General features: G+C 40.0%; 1 non-coding gene across 1 annotated transcript; it reads right to left on the minus strand.

Moving 5' to 3' along the window:
* Nucleotides 1–285: 285 nt before the first annotated feature.
* Nucleotides 286–358, minus strand: TRNAG-ACC (transfer RNA glycine (anticodon ACC)). The gene has a single exon. It is a non-coding gene; the product is annotated as a tRNA-Gly (tRNA).
* Nucleotides 359–21,798: the final 21,440 nt, after the last annotated feature.

The raw sequence follows: 21,798 nt of genomic DNA on the forward strand, positions 1-21,798 counted from the left end.
GAGGGCACTGATCAAGGAGGTGAACTGCATCCTTCTCCTCTGAGGGTGTGTCTGCCTTTGGAGGAGGTCATTTTGGAAGACTCACTTGTGAGAGGGTTCTGTATATCGATGGAAGGCAGGGTGGGGTGTCCCAGGGGAAAGCTTTGATATATTTATGGTAAGCTTGGTAACTGTTAAGTCTTGCTTTTCATTTCTCTCTCTCTCTCTCTCTTTTTTTTTTTTTTTTTTGGCAGAGGGGAAGTAATTAGGTTTATTTATTTTTTATTTATTTATTATTTGTTTTAATGGAGGTGCTGGGGATTGAACCCAGGACCTCATGCATGGTAAACATGTGCTCTACCCCTGAGCTATACCCTCCTGCCTTTGCTTCTCATTTGTATTGAGTACTGAGTGACATCAGAAGCTCTCTCTGTCAGCCCTCATCCTGAACCCTTCTCCTTGGCCCCATTGGATGGCTATAAAGCTGCCCCTTCAAGCTTTAGGTGTCCAAGAGACAGAATTCATCTCTAAAGGGGAGAGAAGCTCTCCAGCTGAGCAGACCCACAGCCTTGCACACTAATACCTTCTGGGGCTTAGTACTTTTCCATTCATGGTCATGTTCCATTCAAGGACATCTGAGGCCCATTAGGTCCAGATTTACATTCTTCTCCAACAAATGGCAGTGCTTCAGAAAATTTGCTTGTTTAACATAAAGTGCAATTTAAAAAAAGTTTTAGCCCCTAGAGTACAGGAGTTTATGTGACTTCATGTGCCTCTCTCTGGGGTAGAATAAACAAAACAGGGAAATGGCAAAGTCTATAGGGTTTTCCCTCCCTCCTCGTGGATGGCTTGTCTTCTGTTTGTTTGTAATACGGCGGGGCAAAACTCCTTTGTAGGAAGGAAGAGGAAAGGTTGTTTTCTCTTGAACAGAGTTGTTTGTATTCCTATTCCTGGAAGCTGATTAGTTTTGGAAAACCTAACTCCTTCCTTATCATTTTTCAGTTAACTTGATTCTTTCTACTTCAAGTTGGAAAATTAATTTCATTGCCCATGTATGTGAAGTCTTGGGGGAGGGAGCTTGGACTCGGTGGGAACTGTTTTAGAACTGTTCCTTGTGCAAACGTGTGTGTACGTGTGTGTGTGCGCCTCAGTCGTCCTCCTTAGGGCTATTGTAGCCTGCGGGGTTGATAGATCCCAGCAAAGCTTTTACGCTACCAAACCCAGAATCCAGGGTGAAGGGATATCCTTGGAGTCGGGCAATTCTTCCCACAGTGAATTTCAGAGATCTTAAAATTAAAAAAAAAAATTTTTTTAAACAGCTTTATTGAGAAGTAATTTACATACCATAAATTCACTCTAAAAAATAACATCTCAGAGTGCTGTACAAATGTCAGTCATTGATGGGAATAATGCGTAGAAAAAGTTAACCAATATTTAGCTAAATAGTTTTTCTCTTAAGTGTATTAATAAATTCAAACCGAAAAAAACTCCAAGGGATTATCAGACTCTTGGCTTGTCCTGGAGTTAAATGGTGTTAAATATTTGTAGAAATAAATCGGTCCTAAGAGGACTTTGAGATTGTTTTTTGTTGTAGTTACGCTCATTACAATGGGATCTGGTCTACATGGAACCAAAACTTCCTGCTAGTACAGCTTTGTTAAAATTCACACATCTATCAAAGATTTTAACTGCTGCTTACAGCTATTTTTTGGGAAAATATGAAGACTCGTCTAGTTCTCGTTTCAGAGGTGAGGGACACAAATTGAGAGGCTGAGCATGAAATCATATAGCAAGCTGTTGACAGGCACAATTCCTGGCCACAGGCCTCTTTTTTTTTTTTTTTTTTTTTTTTTGGAGGTACTGGGGACTGAGGATGCTAAGCATGCGCCCTACCACTGAACTATCCCCACCCTCTGGCCACAGGCCTTTTAATGGGCTCCTGGAATCAGCGTTCTGAGCTTCCTTCCTGTTCTGCAGCCTGCTGCTGTTCATAAATAGGAGTAGCACTAAGAGCGGGACTGAGGACTCGGGGGTCCTGGACGATGGGCCAGGTTGCTCTTGGGATGAAGTCTCGGGTCAGGCAAGGTATGCGGAGGTAAGGCCAGGTCCTTGTGTGAAAGTGGTCGGCCTGGAGGTGGGCCTGGTGCTGTTAGCCCTCACTGCCCACGTGCATATCCCACCCCCAGGAACCAGGCAAGCACGTAAAAGAGGCCCCGCCCTTTAACGCCCTTCCTTTTGAGAGTTCAGTCTTATTTTCATGCTGCTTTCTCCAGTGTCCTTCATCACGATCCTAATGCCCATCCTGTTAACATACTAATCTTTGGGAAGCATCAGAAATGTACTGTTGGAAAACGTGTCGGAGGAGAGCTAGGGTGGCTCCCCATCCTGCCCCAGGCCCCCTGGCTCCTTTCCCTCAATGAGCCTGTTTAATGAGTCAAGAATATTCCATTAACCAAATCGGTGCAGCTGCCAACAGGAAGGCTCCAAAGAAAATAAATGAAAACGTGTCTACTTTGCACTGTTTTGATGGGCAGCCTCTTTTCTTCAGTCATGGTGCCTGGGCTGTTTCTTCTCAGGTTATAGCATAGAGAGCAAACTTACACTGAAAGGCTCGGGGATGTTTTCATGCAGTGATAATTCACAGCTCAAAATTTACAGTCCTTCACACTCCTCTCTCCTCACTGCCTAAGGCACTGCCTGGTAAGAAACTAAACACTGAAGGAGGCACATTAACTCCTTCAACACTGATTGCAGTGACAACTGCAGCAAAGCAATGACAACAATTATTATTATTTTAAAATGTAATCTATTGAGCAGACCTCATATGAATGCTCTTATATCTCTTCAAATGACAAGTCATTGTCAAGTGACTCGGAAGGAGTGAAGAGAACGCCCATCAATGACCAATGCCATCATTCTCTCCACTTTAAAAAATATGGAGTATTCTTGATAGAAACTGAAGACTTCAAAATGGGAATTTGGAAAGAGCTAATGTGCTTCTGCAAGCTCCCACTTTTCCTGCTTGTTATTACGCCCACTTTTCAGATGAGGAACCTGCTTGTCTTTAGCTAACTAGTCAAGAGAGGCCACACAGTAAGGAGGGTAGGAATCTGACGTTACCTCAGATGGGTTTGAGTTCAAGCCCCAGCTCTGCCACTCCCAGCCTGCATGGCCTTGGGTATGTGATCTGAGCTCTCTGAGTCTGTACTTCACCTACTGTAGAGTGCACAGCAGTGAGAATCAAACCAGGTCACACACACGGAACCCTTGAACCTTCCAAGGAGAGTGGCAAGGTGATTAAGGGTCTACCAGGCTCGCGTCTAAATCCCAGCTGTGTGACCATGGACAAGCCACTTAACCTTGCTAAGCCTCAGGTGTTTCATCTTAAAAATGCTGACAGCAATCATACCATATGAGGTATGAGAAGTAAATGATGTGGACTAGAGGAATTTATCCAAAGGATAAAGAGTTCCTCAAAGGAAAAGCTACAAGACCACACCTGGAGAATATGAGCAAAGCAGACATGGAGACCCACTGAACATACTGCCAAATCATTCCACGTACACAGCAGAATGGAAACAGAGCATCACCCGCCCATGTGGTTTATGTACTTCACCCTCTTAGGCATTTGATTGACAGGTGTTGGCTTCTCCAGGTCTGATCTGTTCTAAGGCCTTGGTCGGACGGAGCACCTGTTCTGGACCATAGTGAGCTGATTAGTGGACTGCCAGCCTATGAGATTGTGGTGGACAATATTCTCCTACATCTGACATCCTCACTGTCTCCTTTTTCAAACCTACAGCAGTGCGTTTTAGTCATATTTACCGTATTATAGCTGAGCCCCTTTATCTTGAGATGAAGATTAGAGTTTCAGACCCTCTGGAGAAAGGGGATCTAAAGAATCAAATCATCATGTTGTACATGTTTAATATATTACAATCTTATTTGTAAATTATATCCCAATAAAGCTGAAAAAAATAAAATAAAAATAGATTTCAATTCTCCAGTAAATGTTACCATCTTTTTAATCTGTTTTCTCCACATTTTTCTATTTTCTGCAATATACTAAACATAAATTTTTGGGTCTTTTTATTTTTTTATTGACATATGGTTGGGGTACAATATTATATAAGTTCCAGGTGTACAACATAGTGATTCACAATTTTTAAAGGTTATATTCCATTTATAGTTATTATTGTTATAAAATATTGGCTATATTCCCTGTGTTGTATAATACATCCTCATACGTTATTTATTTTATACATAGTAGTCTGTACCTCTTAATTTCCTACCCCTATTTGCCCCTCCCTGCTTCCCTCTTCCCACTGGTAACCACTAGTTTGTTTTCTTTATCTATGATAATCTGTCTCTTTTTTTGTTTATATTCACTAGTTGGTTTTATAGATTCCATATGTAAGTGATACCATATAGTATTTGTCCTTTCCGTGTGACTCATTTCACTTAGCATAATACCTTCCAAGTCCATCCATGCTGTTACAAATGGCAAAATTTTAGTCTCTCTTGTCGCTCAGTAATGTTCTGTTGTGTATCTCTACCACATCTTCTTTATCCATCATCTATTGATGGACATTTATGTTGCTTCCAAATCTTGGCAATTGTCAGTAATGCTATTGTGAATATTGGGGTGCATGTGTCTTTTCAAACAAGTGTTTTTTTTTTTTTTTTTTTTTTTTCAGATACATACCCAGGAGTGGGATTGATGGGTCATGTGGTAGTTCTACTTTTAGTTTTTTTGAGAAACTTCCATACTCTGTTCCACAGTGGCTGCACCAGTTTACATTCCCACCAGCAGTGTATGAGGATTCCCCTTTCTCCACGTCCTCACCAACATTTGTTACTTGTGTTCTTTTTGAGGATAGCCATTCTGAGAGGCGTGAGGTGATAATCTCATTGGGTTTTAATTGGCATTTTAAGCGTGGCTATTTTAAAGTCCTTATATGCTAGCTCTAAAATTGGAATCACCTGTGAATCTGATTCTCTTGTTTGCTTTTGATTTTTATCCTCATTTTATTGCTGTGGTGTATCGCATTTGTTGATTTGCGTATATTAAACCATCCTTGCCTCCCTGGAATAAATCCCACTCCATCTTGGTATATGATCCTTTTAAGGTACTGTTGAATTCAGTTTGCTAATATTTTGTTGAAGAATTTTGCATTTATATTCTTTAAGGATATTGGCCTGTAATTTTCTTTTCTTGTCATGTCCTTGTCTGGCTTTGGTAATGCCAGTCTTGTAAAATGAGTTTGAAAGTATTCCCTCCACTTCAATTTTGGCAAGAGTTTCAGAAGGATTGGTATTAATTCTCCTTTAAATGTTTTGTAGAGTTTATCAGTGAAGCCATCTGGTTCTGGACTTTTCTTTCTTGGGAAGTGTTTGTTTTTTTTAAAATTACTGACTCAGTCTCCTTACTAGTAATTGTTCTGTTCAGATTTTCTATTTCTTCTTGATTTGGTCATGGTAGGTTATATATTTCTTAATTAATGTAGCTTTATAGTAAGTCTTGATATTTGGTAGTTTAAGTCCCTCAATTTTGTTCTCAATTCAAGATTGTCTATTTTATTCTAGCTCTTTGTATTTCTGTATGAACTTTAGATTCAGCTGGTCAGTTTCCAGGAAAAAGAAGAAACAACTCTGTCGAGATTTTATTTATACTTGCATTGCACCTTTACATCAGTGTGGAAAGACTCAACATATGTGAATATTGAACTTTCCTGTCTATAAACACATTGTATCTTTTCATTTTTTTAGATCTTATTTTTCTCAGTAATGTTTTATAGTTTTCAGAGTAGAGGTCTTACACATCTTTGATCCTATTGTAAATGCCATCATTTAAATTTTCCTACTTGTTTGTTGCTGGTATATAGAAAAAAAGTTTTTAATATCTACCTTAAACCAGTGACATTATTAAATTTGCTTATTAAACCTGGTAGATTCTTCTGTATTATCCACATGTATGATCATGTCATCTCCAAATATTGACAGTTTTATTTTTTTCTTTACCATCCTTAGACCTTTTATTATTATTATTATTATTATTATTATTATTATTATTATTATTATTATTATTAATTATTATTATTCTGAGAAGGGCCTCCAGTACAATGTAAAAACTCAGATATCTTGGTTTTATTCCATCTCTCAAGTAGGAAGCTTTCAATATTCTACTATTTCAATTATCCTTTGCTGGGACAAGCCTCCCCAAAACACAATGGCTTGGAATAATAATGCTTTATTATTTCTCACCATTCTGTGGACTGGTTGGGTAATTCCTCTGCTGGCTTCATGTAGGTTCACTCGTGTGGCTGCTTGGCTATTTGCTTCTAGGCTGAGGATCCAGAGTGGCCTCACCCACATGTCTTACAGTGGATGAGGGCTTCTGGCTTGAGCATCTCCTTTGTCCTCCAAGAGGCACTTCATCCTCCAGTAGCTAATATTAGCTTCCTTTAAAGGTGTCCTAAGGGCAGCATTCCAAGAGGTATCTTATCTTTTTAACAAAGCATGGTTGTCACTTGCAATTAGACATGGGAGCTAGAAAGAAGAAGAAAGCAAAAGTAAAGACTTGGGAGTTTTAGAGATAATTAGCTTATAAATAATCTAGTACAGAATCTTTGGGAAAATTACATGTCTGGGAGCTTTGGAAATAATGCTGGGTGTGAAGAAGTGGATGAAAATGTAGGAAATATGAAGTTATTTTACTTTGGTATGGTGGAATAATCATTTGGAATTAGATGGTATTTTTCTTTCTCTTTCTGGCTTACTTCACTTAGAATGCTGATCTCCAGATCCATCCATGTTGCTGCAGATGACATTATTTTATTCTTTTTTATGGCTGAGTAGTATTCCATTATAATTTTAAATGTAGCTTTGGGGTTGGTATAAACTCTAGTGATTTCCAGGGAGCCATGAGTCAGTCTCATCTCTGCCTAGGTATTAGGCTACTTTAACATCAGTTTTCTAAGCAAAATATTTTATTCAAAACTTTTTAAGGGAAAAAAAAAGGTATCTAATAAATTACCACTGCTTAGTGAAGAGTCAAAGGAGAGTATCTTACTGATTTCTAATAAACCATTTTGTTTATACCTGGATAATCCCATCTTTAAAAATGAAAAGCTTGCTTAACCTAGAGACCTTTATTTATCAGGTTGATAAAAGCTTTGTGTCTCAATTTTAAGAATAGTTTTAAATCAAAGTTAATTCTGTATGTAGAGTAAAATGTTAAATACACTTTCTTTCAGAAGTCAAAGAAAGTCTCTGTGCAACGTTCACTTCTATACCGTAATGAAGAAAACCTCAAATCTTTTGATAGAAATAGAAGGTCTCCTGTAAAGATGTTTTCTTTTGTATATGAACTTACAGTTCTTGAAATTATTCAGGTAAACCAAAGGGGAAATTGAAAGATTAATGTTAGGGATATGTACCAATAGATAGACATATTTTAAATTATTTTTACCATGAAATGTGAGCAAAAAGAAAGATACTAGACTCATGAGATTGATTCTCTCCTCTTTGTTTTTTTATTCTAATGAAATCTAGCAAGTGCTTATATATTGTTACTATTGTTATAACGTGCACTAAATTTTCAGTTGGTACCATAACAAATTGCCGCAGACTTAGAGGCTTTAAAAAATACAAATTTATTATCTCACGGTGCTCTAGATCAGAAATTTGGGTGGGCCTAATCTGCTGTTCTTGGTCTCACAGACCGAAGTCAAGGTGTGGTTAAGGCTAAGTTTCTTTCTGGAGGTTTGGGGGGAAGAATCCACTTCCAGGCTTATTCAAGTTGTTGGCAGAATTCAGTTCCTTGTGGTTGCAGGACTGAAGTCTTCATTATCTGCTGACTGTCATCTGGCTCTGCCCTTATGTCCTAGAGACCTCTTATGAGAAAGCCTTCCAAAAAAAAAAAAAAAAAAGGCTTTTAGGACTTGAAGGAGGGGTATTAATCTCTTGTAAGCTTTGAAACCTGAGCTGTCAGAGACTCAAGGGACATCAAGCCCTTGGCTTTTAGATGCAGTGTATCTTCTAGTTAGTTATTGAGTATTCAAGGGCTTTCAGGGTTTGGGTTGCTTATTTTATGCTGTTTCCACTGTCACCAGCTTTCCCAAGTCTACCCTGGTACCACTGCAGGGAATCCTTGGTGCAGTAAGTGATTATAGTTCTTTTGGTCAACCCTACCAAATGTTGTAGCCTTATAAAAATTAGAGCCTCCATTAGACAAGCTTGCTTTCTCAGGTTTTTAAAAGTCAAATTTATTGAGCAATACTTTGTATATGATAAAAAGCACCCATGTTAAGTGTACATTTTGATAAAGTTTGAGAGAGTTAAACATCCATGTAACAATCACCACAATCATGATACGCAGCATTTCCATCAACCTAAGAGATGTCCTCGCACCCATTCCCGTAAATCCTCACCCCTCATCCTCTCTTCCCCATCCCACCCCAGGCAACCACTGATTGTCTGCTTGCCACCATACAATTGACACGTCTTTTCTCCAGTTTCATGTGTGTGTGATATGTACACACACACACATTCATACATATTTATATGATATATATGCTATCTACATACACACCTTTGTCTGGCTTCTTTTGCTTAGTGTAGGATTTTTGAGACTCATCTATGTCATCATGTATATCAGCAGTTTGTTCTCTTTATTGCTGAGTAGTGTCCTGCTGTATGGGTGTACCCCAATTACCCTTTTCCTGTATTCCTGGATTAAATTGGCTAATCTTTTGTTGAGCACTTTTAGATTGATGTTCATGAGGGATATCGGTCTGTAGTTTTCTTATAATCTCTTTGTCTGGTTTTGGTGTCAGAGTAACACGGGCCTCATAAACTGATTTGGGAGATATCTGGGCCATTTATTGCTATTTCCAAGTGGCTTTTCTTGGCCATCTGTTGGATACTACTTCTCCAAGGGGCCCAGAGATGTCCTTCAAAGAGCTTTTTCACAGGCCCAGGGAAGGTGCAGAAGTAAACCCCTGGCACTGCCCTCAGGGTTTTGTGGCTTAGCAGCAGTCCCCCATTCCTGTTCCGGGTGTGGTACCTCAGTAGGGTATAGGTGTTCAAGTACCAGGTACAGAAACTCCAGAACCCTGAACTTCCAGAGAATTTCAGCCAACCTCCTGAGTATGGCTGCTTCTCCCTCGTCGGTGTGAAGCAGAAGCCTCCCTCCTTCTTTCTGGGATGATCTAGTGTAATTCCCTAAGTAAAAATGCAGTTTGCTTCTAAGAGTAGGGGTGAGGTAGAGGGAAAGGGGGAAGAAGGGATGGTAAAAGGGCTAGGATGCTCAGTCCTTTAAAAACAAATTCTGGCCTTTCTTGACAGTGGAATGGGACAAGGAGATACTTTATTGTTTCCTTGTAAGCACCCAGAAGCGAAAGTTGAAGAAAAAAGTTAACATTTTCCGTAACCACGTTCTATAAGGCAAACCAAGGAAAATTTAGATCTATACATAAACTTCTAGAAAAGGAATCTTAACACATCATATAATGTCTCTCCTCAATCATTTGTCTTTTACAAATAGTATCTCTTTAATAGTGTCCCTTAATTTATTACATTTACTTGTTGTACTTCAGTAAAACTTGAGAGATTTTCTTCTTATGATCCGAATTTTTCTTTTTAAATGATTTATCACTTTGCAGTGTTTTCACGCTTACAGTATTTTTATTTTGAACAAATTGTTGCTAACTTTTGCTTATACATAATCAACTGATTAATTATTTGAGTAATCCTATCCTGCTTCTTAGGTAAAGCAAACATACCCTTAAAAATGTGCACTTTGTCACGTCTTTATTTTTCAGTATTTACAGGTACCACTTCATTTTCTTGTTTCATTAGTTAGCATTTCCATCTCATTTCCATCCCTCAGAGTTAGCCAGATGTTTGAAAACTACTGTTTTATAAGGTTTGGGGGACCTGAAGCAAATATAATTGCTACTGATCTAGTGTGACTCCTCAGATATCCTGAGTTGGCATGCAGGTCAGACTCTCAGAGTCCTAGCTAGCAAAATCAGGATAGGCAACACTTTATGATGACTTCCAGCTCAGAGCTGAGTTTACCGTGTCATGCTATATAAAATCTCATCATTCTCCAATGCCTTTTTGTTGAATTTTTTGGCTAAATGTTACAGCAAGAGTAATCATGTTCAATATATGTGTTATAGTTCTTATTGTGTGAGTAAGTTTGTGTGTGTAGACACACACACACACACACACACACACACACACACATATATAGGTACAGTTATAATAGTTATGAATAAGGCATTAGTCTATTGAGGATGTCACGTATAACATTTTGAGAATCTGTTTCTCTGTGTTGTTGCGGAGACTCACCGTAGATTCCTAAAGGGGCTAGAACAAGTTGCCTGAGCCGTGGCTGTTCATGGAGACTCAGGGATGTGTGTCCCCATTACCAGGTAATTCCATGGTAAACCAGATATGTTGCTTAGTTGGGAAACCAGAACTGAGTGGAAGGTTTACCAAAAAAGGAAAAAAAAAAAAAAAAAAAGAGGTTAGTTTGTTGGAGTGGTTGGAATTTGACCTTGAATATAACAAGATATTTGGGTAAACTGGTTTCCATGAGTCAAGAAACCAAGATGGCGCCAGGAGGCCATGCAGTAGAGAGGCAAGGAAGTTAACCTCAGGGTGGAGGAGGGAATCAAGACCTTGTTTTTAAGAGTAGTATCTTAAGAGAGTGAAAAGGACATAAAATAGGGAGGTAGGTCCCCAAATTTGGGTTCTGCCAATACAACACTGTCATTTTGTGGCCTTGGTCCTTCCGTTACTCTCTTTGGACCTTAGTTTCCTCATTGATAAAAAGAAAGTTAAGAAGTTTGATGATTAGACTAGATCTAGATTCCAAGCCCTGACATTGCCTGTGAGGACATTAAGGGTTGCTTATTTTGGTTTGCTGGTTTGTTTTATAATGTCCTTTATAAAGTTGTCAGCTGGTCTGGGATGTCATAAATGGAAGCAGAGGCAATATTCAGGCACAGCAGAGGGACCTTAAAGAGAGGGCAAGAGTCAGAGAGTGCTCAGCATTCATTCCTTCTAGATTTTTCTCTCCTTTTTATTTTTGAAGATTTGCTTGTTATTTAGGCACATGGTGACTTTGCTAAACGAAGCTGTAGAATTCCCAATATCCCAAGACATAAGCGAATTCCATATAAATCTTATAATTTTCCTTATCTTATAAACAGTAAGGTAGGTCCTATAAACAATTATACCGAGCATAAGTATTGAAAGCTCTTGGAGTTCACAGTGGATTGTTTGACCAGCTTCTCCGACTTTCAAAGAATGACTTCTGTCTCCTGGGAACTGCTCCGTCCCCTCCCTCCCCTGACCCAGGCACACACACCTCCCCACACGCATCTGTCCAGCCTCAGGGTGAGTAGGTGTGTCTGCATGACATGGTCACCTTTTGGCCGCCTTCCTCGTGCTGGAAATCTGTTGATTTGAGACAAAGCATCATGGGAATCACTTTGGAGTAGTTTTTGCTTTGGAACTCCGCATTTTCATGAGTGAAGGAGGAGGACTAGATTTGGGAGTGAGCAGGGCAGAGCTAAGGATTTTCAAGGTGTTTATTCATCATCTGCCTGGCAGTGTCCATGGGGTAGTTGAACATACGGACCTCACAGCTCCCAAAAGAAGTGCAGACAAAGAGCAGGAGTCATCAGGGAAGAGGCTCTCCTCGAAGGTGTACGAACAGCTGTGGTCATCCAAGGAGAGTGGAAAAGGGCCAAGAATAGACCCTTATACAAAAAAAGGGGGAAGAAAAGCAACTAAAAGAGATGGCAAGATGGTTAGGGCTGTGGGCCAGGCCTGTGTCTCTGTCCTTTGCTCTAGTCTACCAATCACTAATTTTCAATATTTTGTGTCTAGAATGTCAACATTTCCAGTATATATTAGTGTTCCGGCTTGCCTAGCAATCTGTCCACACGCACCATTCATTCCTGAGTAGGTGAGATCAAATATCTGGCCTTGCTGTGTCTGCCACATTTACCATCCCTTCTGTTCTGTTCAGACTGACGAAGGTACCCATTAGACCTTTTGGAAGGGATCCAAGAGACTGGACAGCAGTGTCATGCCCCTGGTAACTTGCTCTAGAACAAAGAAAATACATAAGCATTAGCATCCATCTTTTGGTCTCTTCATTTCTTACTTTGATTGGAAAAAGGCTCTGTAACTTTCCTCTTATAGGGGACCAAGAAAGGAAAGGATTCTGGTTCTTGTGGACAGGTGAGAATGTCCGAGATTCAGACAAGACCTAGAGTTTTTGGATCCTGCCCTTGGGCTTCGAGAAGCCACTCGGGACCATCTTTCTAAGTCTCTCCAAATTCTCACCAGTGATGAGATGGAGTTGGATGCCTTGCTCCCCAGGAGTTCAGCAGCTTCCTCCAATTTCCACGATACCAGAGACGGTCTCAAAGACAGAGAAATGTCGGTTTGGTTGAGTGAATGTTTTTATATTTCAGTTCACCAGTGACGGAAAAATAAATGGACCTGGTTTCAGTTTGAGCTGTATGCCTAGGGTTTATTTATGTATTTAAAACCTAAGTTTAGTTTTGCCATTGAGTGAAAAAAAATAAAAAAGGAATACTTGGGCTGAGTTCAAAATTCACAAGATGTGCAGCTTCATTCCACAGCATGGCTCAGATCCCTCATGATTATTCTCAGCTGTCTCCTTCAGAGAGAAGTGGGGTGACATCCTCCCCTGTGAAAAACTGGTTATTTATTATTCCTCCTACATTTAGTAACGTCTAGGTAGATCTCCTTTACCTTGTCAGATCCTCCTTGTTTTGTTCGTGATCTGGCACAACTCTTGTGGTCATATCGGGGGGCGGGTCATTTTTCAGGCAGAGTGTTGTTCCTTTTTCTGCTCGAGGGTTCAGGGCAGAACTCATGAAGTGATTCTTGAGACGCTTACTCTTGACAGAAGAACAGTGACGAGGTTAATGAGGTGTTGGAAGGTGGCAAACCCAGCTCCAGCATTACGCTTTCCAACTTTTTAACGAGGAGTCCTGATAAATGGCTTGCCGGTAAAGTATCCTGTCACCAGGCGACCCCTGCCCCGCCCCGCCAGGAGAGGTGAGGATGTACATGAGGAGATGAAGCAGGGCAGTCCCCCTCTGTCTGCTTTCTCCCCAGTTTGCCCAGCACCCATCCAGGGCTGTAGCTGCCATAAATAATGTTCCAGGGGCTTCCAGAGGCTTCTGCAGGCCAGGGCTGCCGAGGTAGCATGAATTGCCACGGAAAACAGGAGGTAGCTGGGAACTTTCTTTTCCCATTTTTCTCTTGCAGACCATTGGTTTGGATCCAGAGTTTCCCACAGCTTTTAAGTGTGTTTATTAGATGGAGCCTTGGATGTGGGCTCTTGTGGGACTGGCTCCTTCCAGGTACTCATGGTCATGAAACCAGAAGGTTTGGGGGCAGGGGGCTGTCACAGTTAGAGACCCTAGGAGGCTCCACTGCAAGAACACACACTTTGCCAAGTTTGGACCTCAGAGGAAGCACTCTGAGGACTCCTCTCACTGTCATGATACATGTGTGTTCTCACAATCTCCAGGACCCTGGGGACCATATCCCTGGGACACAGCCACGTTTCTTTCCCCAAGTGAATAAAGTCTTATGCAGGAACGGCATCAGGCTGCAGAGACAAACAGCGTGATTACACAGGGATGGATGAGGTGCAGGGAAAAGAATCTCTCCTAGGAATAGAAACATGGCCCTTCATTATAATTTTACGAGACATGTTTTCCAGATTGTGATCTCTGGGTATTTTAAGAGGTAGAGAAATTCATGGGAAATGGAGACTTGGGAGGAAGCAGCAATCAGTGGTTAGAAGAGCAGTGATAGCAACTGGTGCTATTTTTAAATTTGACTTTTTGGATTTTTGATGAACAGTTCTGGGTTTTAACATATGCATGGAGTCACATAACCACCACCACAATCAGGGTACCGATCTGCTCCATCACCCCCAGGAAACCACCGTGCTGTCACTTCATAAGCACACTGGTCCTTTCACTCCAGCCCCTAGCAACCCCTGGTCCATTATCCACCCCTAGAGTTTTTCTTTTGAGGATGTCATTAAATGGAATCTTATAGGATGTCACCTTTAGAAACTGGCTTCCTTCACTCGGCATAACACCTTTGGGATTAATTCAAGTTGTTGTGTGTACCAATAGTTTGTTTCATTTTATTGTAACTTGTGGATGTACCACAGTTTGTTTAACCATTCCCCTGTTGAAGGACATTTGGGTTGTTTTCAGTGCCTTGACTCCCTCATTAAAAAAATATAGTGATTAAAAAAATAGAACACAAAACTTGCCGCTTTAACTGTTTTTAAGTGTGCAGTTTTATGGTCCTAATTACATTCACAACATTGTGCAGCCATCACTACTGTTTGTTTCCAAGACTTTCGTCACTCCACCCAGGGACTCTGTAACCATTAAGCAATAACTGCCCATTCCCTCCAGCCCCTACTAACCCCTCACCTACTTTTTGTCTCTGTAAATTTGCCTATTCTAGATAACGCATCTAAGTAGAATCACACAGTATCTGTCCTTTCGTATCTGGCTTATTTCATTTAGTGTAATGTTTTCAGGATTCATCTCCGTTGTGGCATGTATCAGCGCTTTGTTCCTTTTTATGGCTGAGTAGTATTCCCTTGTATGTATGTACTACATTTTGTTTATCCATTAATCTGTCGATGGATGCTTGGGTGGCTTCCACCATTGGCCATCGTGAATAATACTGCTGTGAACATGGGTGTACAAGTGTCTATTTGAGTCCTTGCTTTTGATTCTTTGGCCTCTCCTACTTTTTAGTTTAAGCTGGTGGGGTGGGAGGTATATGTGGGGATTCCATTTTCTAAGAATCTGGTGTTTGGTCTGAATCTAGTCATCATTCTTTGTACTTAGTGTTCTTTAAGGACTTAAGGAATTACACCAATTTTTTGTTCATTGGTCTCCTCAGGATCTTGGGAGATGGAGGAAGACAGTCCGTTTGGGTGCAGGGAAAGTAGACTCCAGGTAATGGGTGGAGCCCATCAGTGGAGCTGGCCTCCTGGTGCAACATTCTGGGTCATGGTGTAACAGCTTGTTTGGGTCAAATTGGTCTTTGTTAATTAACTATGTGATCCGTTGTACATGGTCTTTGCCATGTTTCACCCGTCTGCCATGCCTTTAGGAGAGGACTTAAACAGAGGGGCAAAAAGTTCCAAGTGAGAAACAACTTTCTCACTTGGAAGGATCTGCTTTTATTTGTAAGATATGTCTGGACCTACCTAACTCAGCTAATTCCTTATCCATTTAGACTAATTGGCATTTAGGGCCAGTCTGAACTGTAAGTATGGGGAATAGACTTTGATTACCTTCAAGGATGTACCTTTGGGACTAAGAGCTTAATAGATTTGCCTTAATTAAGAGAGAGCTGTAATTTTCTTTTAAGTTGCTGCATTTGTATATGATAGGGGCCAAAGTCATTTTTAAAAATGGTTGTATTTTTAAGTAGTAAAAAATTTCTCCTCTGGTATTGCTAGTTTGCTTATTAAATTTGCCTTGATACACATTGTAGGGATAGTTCAGCCCAGATTGTCTTATAAATTGCTATTCTATAAAAACTAAAATTATAAGACTTTGTTGTATGGCTGGGCTTGCTCTCTTGGGAGACTGAGTACCTGGTGGGCTTTTTTTAGTTTCTTTGCTTTTTGTTTTGTTTTTAATGCGTAAGCCTTTTTTTGCCCCTAAAGGATGACAAACCCTCCCTTTTACCAACCTCCCGCTACAGCCTGGCACCGGGTCTACGATTCTCCCCCATGGAATGCCTCTTTTGGCTTAAAACCTTTCACTTCCAGAAAGCTTTTAAATCTGAGAGTGGTGTTGGTAGTGTGTGTGTGTCTTTCTGCTTCAGGGAGGATCTTTAAAAAGGACTGTAACCCTGTTCTGGGTCACCTGGACGATCACTCTGTTATTCAGACTGGGCATATTCTTTTGGTTCTCAGGTTTGGGTGGGAGTTTATGCTCACACTAGGACGGAGGGAAGGGCGTTGACATCCTGTCACAGGGTAGATGGCAGAGAAAACATGGTGTGCGAATTGAGTCCCCAGGCGGCTCACACTAATAGGCATTCCATACGCAGAAGCCTGGTGTGGTCGGTACATTTTTCATTACAGGCAAAGATATAACAAAGAGCCAGCTTTGTACGTCCCAAGTTCATGAGGGTATTTTTCCTTGGATGGAATTTTTTGGACATTGTATTTTAGGGTGCCTCATTAAATTGATTAGCCTTTCAAAATAATGAAACAGAAGATAAAATGGATTTATTATCAAAAAGAACAAATTACAACAGCAATAATAATAATAATTTATAAAGCCCTTTTTATGTGCTCACTACTTGCCTCGTGATGTTGCATTTAATCCTCACAACATCCCTTGAGTAGGTCCTCGTTATCTTCATTTTACGGGGAGGGGTGGGGATCCCAGAGATGAAGACCGCCCATATCACAGGGTGGGATCCAGCCCCGGCAGCCTGACTCCACACCCCTTGCATCGAGCCTCCTTTGGTGAAGGAGGAGGCACACAGCTATATCCTTCTGCTATTAAACACAATTTTAGTCCTTTAATCTCAGTAAAATAACATCATCCGTCACATTTATGTAGTATTTTGGATTTTATTGGCATTGTCATTTATACTTTTAATTTCTTGATAAATAAATCACATATACTCATGTATAAATTTGTCTTGGTTTAATAGTTGTGGAAGAACTATAAGCATAAGGGCTTATACCTAGTTTTATATATTTGTGCATATTTAAGTAATATTATAATAAAAATGGCTTAAGTCAACACTGGCAGTCCACAGTATTAAGTCATTAACACCCTCAACACATTAACACTGTTTACTTTAAATAAAATCCCTTAACAGCCTAAGAGCCTGGGCCTATTTTGATGGACTGGGAGCGAAGAGGTAATGAGAAGGCTCACAACAGAATGTGCTGTTCAGAAGTGACTCTGCAGCTGGTTACGAGGTACCAACAGGGAGTGGGTTGATATTTATTTTCTCTCAGCACTTTGAAGACCAGCTTCTACTCTCTCTCTCTGCCACTATTGTGTTGAAAAGTCTGCTGCCAGAATAAATCCCATGTTACAGATAATTGCTATTTGCTCCAGCTGTTTTTGATATATTCTCTGTGGCATTTTCCATCCTCACAACTGTGTGTCCAGATGTGGATACAATTTTGCTTATACTGCACAGGACTTCATATGTGTCCCAAATCTTAGGATTCATGTCTTTCATCAAAACTGGAAAATACTCAGTGAAATACTCTCCAGATACCATCAGTCCACGTCTCTACTCACCTCTCATACTACAGCTCTCCCCTTCATTCTCTTTTCCATGTCTCTTGACCTCTCGTTGATCTCAACATGTTACATTCTTGTTCATTTCTTCAGATTTATCCTTGGGTTTACCCCTATTCTCTCTTCAGATGTATCCAACAGAGTATTGAACCCATCTGTTATGATTTTTTTTTAGTGGAAGGGAGAGGTATATTTCATCATTTACATTTTTGAACTCTATTGAGGTATAATCCGTGTACAATAAAGCACATTCATTTAAATTGTACAGTTAGGTGAGTTTTGATGGATGTATGCACCCGTGAAACTACCACTACAATCACAATACAGAATGTTTCCATCGCCCCTAAGTGTTACTTTGTGTCCCTTTGGGAAGTTTTCAGCAACTATTTCTTCAATTTTTTTTTTCTGGCCCCTTCTCTTTCTCCTCATCCCTTGGAATTCCAATTTCATGTGTTTTGAACATTTTGATATTGTTCCCTCAGGTCTCTGGGTTTTTTCCATTTTTCCTCAGTCTTTGTCCTTTCTCTTGTTCGGGCACTTCTACTGCTCCATCTTCAAGTTCATGGATTCTTTCTTCTGCCTTTCTCAAAACGTGGTTGAGCTCATCTAGTGAGCTTTTAAAATTTCAGTTTTTAGACTTGTTACCTGTAGAATTTCCATTGGTTTTGCTCTAGTTTCCATTTCTCTCTTTATTGAGAGCTCCTCGCTGTTCATTCAACATGATACCATAATTTCCTTGAATTCTTTGAAAATATTTTTTATTATTATTATGAACAAATTTTTAATAACTGCTTATTTTTGTTAGCTAAATCCAACATCTAGAACCATTCAGAGTCAGTTTCTTTTGGCTGCCTTTCCCCCTGAGTATAGAGCACACTTTAATGTTTCTTTGCATGTCCAGTAACTTCTGCTTGAAAATTGGGCCTTGTAGATAGTACATTATGGCAACTATAGATTCTTCTGAGATGTTATATATATTTTTTGTTCTAGTCAGCAGTTAACTTGTCTGCACTCCAACTGCAAACTTAGTCACCCTTCTCATATGCAGGAGCTACTGTCTCCAGTCTTATGGTTTCCCCTTACTACTTTTTTCCTGGTCCTTTGAGAGTTTTCCTTGTTTCTGTGTAATTTGTTGGTTAGTCAAGGACTTCAACAGAGATGGAGGTCACCTTCTTTTGATTCTCCTCCAGGGGCTCCCATCTCCCTAATTTTCTAGCTGTTTTTCTGGTTTGGGGCTCTGTCTCTGATATTTCCAGCCTGTAAGATCCAACTTTCTGGCAACAGGCTTGTGCATGGTTGTAAAGTTTACTCAGTTGGAAAAAAAAAAAAGGCAGCAAACTCACAGAGAGGGTTGCACATAGCTCTGTGATTCAAGAGCAGGTTTGTCTCTGGCTCCCACCTGCGTGTTCAGCAGGCCCCAGGGCCTCCTCCTACACATGCGTAGTGTAGCTGTTGGCCAGAGATTTGGGCAGCATTTATACTCAGAGCTGTATATTCCTTCTGTGGTTTTTCTGCTGCCAGTACTTTTCCTGTAGACTTCTAGCTACATTTTCAGCCTTGAACTCTGATCTCTGGCACCTTAGCTAGTAAGGCAGTGGTTTTCCACTGCCTTTTTTTTTTTTTTTTTCAACAGCTATAGCTGTCAGAGTTGGGTATTAGCTCAGGCCAGGAAGACGAACACTCTCAATTCTTACCCCTTCCTGTCACAGTTTTTTAAGAGTAAACACTCCTTCTCCTTCTTCTTTTGGACTCTCTCCAGGGTCTTTAAATAGTTGTTCTTTAAACTACTTTTTCAAAGTTGTGTTTTTGTCATTGTCGTCTGTGAGAGGGTTTCATGATCACTTCAGTCCTCTGACGTTCCTGGAAGTAGTTCTCCTATTCAGTTGTTAATTTCAGTCTCTCTCTGTTTTTCATTTGATGTTGTATTTGATTCCTTTCTGAATTAAATCTGCCTAGTGTCCAGGATAATCTTTTTATTTCTCACATAATAAGCCCCTTTTGAAAGATACTTCTTTCAATATACTTACTTTATGATCTGTATCCAATTAATAGCTAGTAATTCCAGTATCTGATGTTCTTGGGTGTTCAGCAATGCTGCTGAACAATTTGTTGTATCTGTTGACTCAGTCTCAGTCAACTTTTTATAAGTAGTTTTTAGGTTATGAACCAGTGATTAGGAGGACGTTAAATGTGGAAAAATTATACATCCTGATTTGGGGTTTGAATCTGCAGAGAGGTTTTTGTTTGCTTTTACCTGGTATCCAGGGAATATCATGAACTATTTTCTTATATTAATTTCTGAGGCTAAGGGTTCTTAGGCCAGGTACATAGTATGAATTTGTAGCCCAAACCTACTTGAGCACAGGTCCATAATTACACATTTTTAGAGGGAAACTTTTCTCTCTTCTGGTACAGAGTTGAGGACAGCCATGTTCATAGGCCAGTGGATAGACTATCCTTTTTCTTAATCCATTCCCTTCACTGACAGTATAATAGCTCTTTAAAATTCCTGGTTAGCAGCAGTCTTTTTTTTTTTTTTTAATTGAAGTGCAGTCAATTACAGGGTGTCAATCTCTGATGTACAGCACAAGGTCCCAGTCTAGCAGTAGTCTTGGTTATAGTTCTTGCCTCCCTCCAGCTCAAGAGTCTCCTGTGCACTCCCCTCCTCTCAGAAGCTTTGAAAATTTCATTTGCTTGATTACCAGAGGGATGAGATGAACCCCCACCACTACCAATTCCCACTTACTGATCCGATTTTTCATTTTATTATTTGATTTGATTTTCTACTCTGGAAAGTTTTGAATAGAAAAGTAAAAAGAAGAGTACAATAAAGAGCCATGCACTCCCCACCTGTATTTATTATTGGTTAACATTCTGCCATATGTGCTTTATCTCTGTGCATGTGTGTTTGCTGAACCACTGTAAATTATGTACATCATGACATTTTACCCCTAAATACTTTAGCATGCATCTTCAAAAATGAGACTTTTCTCTACAAAATCATATTACTATTTTCATACTTAACATGTTGTATTAATCAGGAGTCTCCAGAGAAACAGAACCATGAAAGAGGGAGAGACGCAATGTGTGCATGTGTATGTATGTATGTATGTGTGTGTGTGTGTGTGTGTGTGTGTCGGGGTAGGAAAGAAAAAGAATTGAGTAAATGGAAAGAAGAAAATTATCCGGAAAGTTTTACTTGAAAGTTCCCTAGAACAAAAGGTCATGCATTTCTAGATTAAAAGAGCCCACCGCAAACCCAATACAATGACTAAAAAGACCCATACCAAGGCACATTATTACAACACTTCAAATACTAGAGTTGTTTGAAAGAAGATGTAGAAAACTTCCAGAGAGGAAAAGAGGTGACATTCAATTGCTCAGGAATCAGAGTGGCATCACATTTCTTCACATCAGCAGTGTAAGCTTGGGGGACAAAAGAGCAATGCCTTCATGCTTCGAAGGGAGAATAATGTCCAGCTGAGACTTTCATACCCAGCTAGACTGTCAACCAAGTGTAAGGTTAGAATGAAGACATTTCCAGGCAGAAAGGTCTTTTAAAATAACTAGTTGGAAAAAATCTACTGGAGGAAATACAAATATTTTTAATTGGGGAGCTAAATAAAAAAAGAGGATTGCATGAGATCTTGGAACAGCATATCTAAAACAGGAGGGAGGCACAAGAAATCCCAGAGAAACAGTGAAGGAAGTCCCAGGGTGATTGCCCCACGGGAGGCCCTGTGGGCAGGCTCATGGGTGGAGGGCTCCAGCAGGGGCGTATCAGTGAAAACTGAGCTGATAAACAATGTGGTTGCTTGATTGTATTGAGATGCTTCTTAGAGCTCTGTCCGATATTTTGAGGCTGAATTAGTGATGAGAAAGTTGAAAATGGAGGAAATGAAAAACAGATACTTGTGTAAGAAAAGACATGCAGTTATCCCTGTGGCTTATCTGTAACAGTTACATAGTTTTGCTAGTGTAAACTTTGACTCATGAACTATCCGGTGATACCATGTGACTATATGGGGAGGATGGGAAGGGCACGTGGACGGTGTGGGGGCTATGACACAGCTGGCTGGTGCATGGGGTAGAAAGCTAAATCCTTATTCTCCATAGGATGAAAGCAAGAGATGTTTAATACTGAAGAAAAATCAAGAAATGAAATATCAACATATTGTTTAGAAAATACAAAGTTAAGCATCAGGAGAAATATTTAGAGGAAATGACAGGGCTTGCCTCTGAAGAGCAGGAACCAGGAGTTCCTGCATGATTTTTAAAACTATGTTCCTGCGTTAGTTTGATTTTTTAAAAATATTGTTTAAATATAAAAATAAAAATTGCATTAATTTCAGAATTTTGAATACTTTGTAACTAATTAGCTGTGACTCATTTCGTGATGTATTTGAGCATCGCCATGTTGGTAAAGTTCTAAGTC

The sequence above is a fragment of the Camelus bactrianus genome, chromosome 3, assembly GCF_048773025.1.
Source record: "Camelus bactrianus isolate YW-2024 breed Bactrian camel chromosome 3, ASM4877302v1, whole genome shotgun sequence".
NCBI classification, from domain to species: domain Eukaryota; kingdom Metazoa; phylum Chordata; class Mammalia; order Artiodactyla; family Camelidae; genus Camelus; species Camelus bactrianus.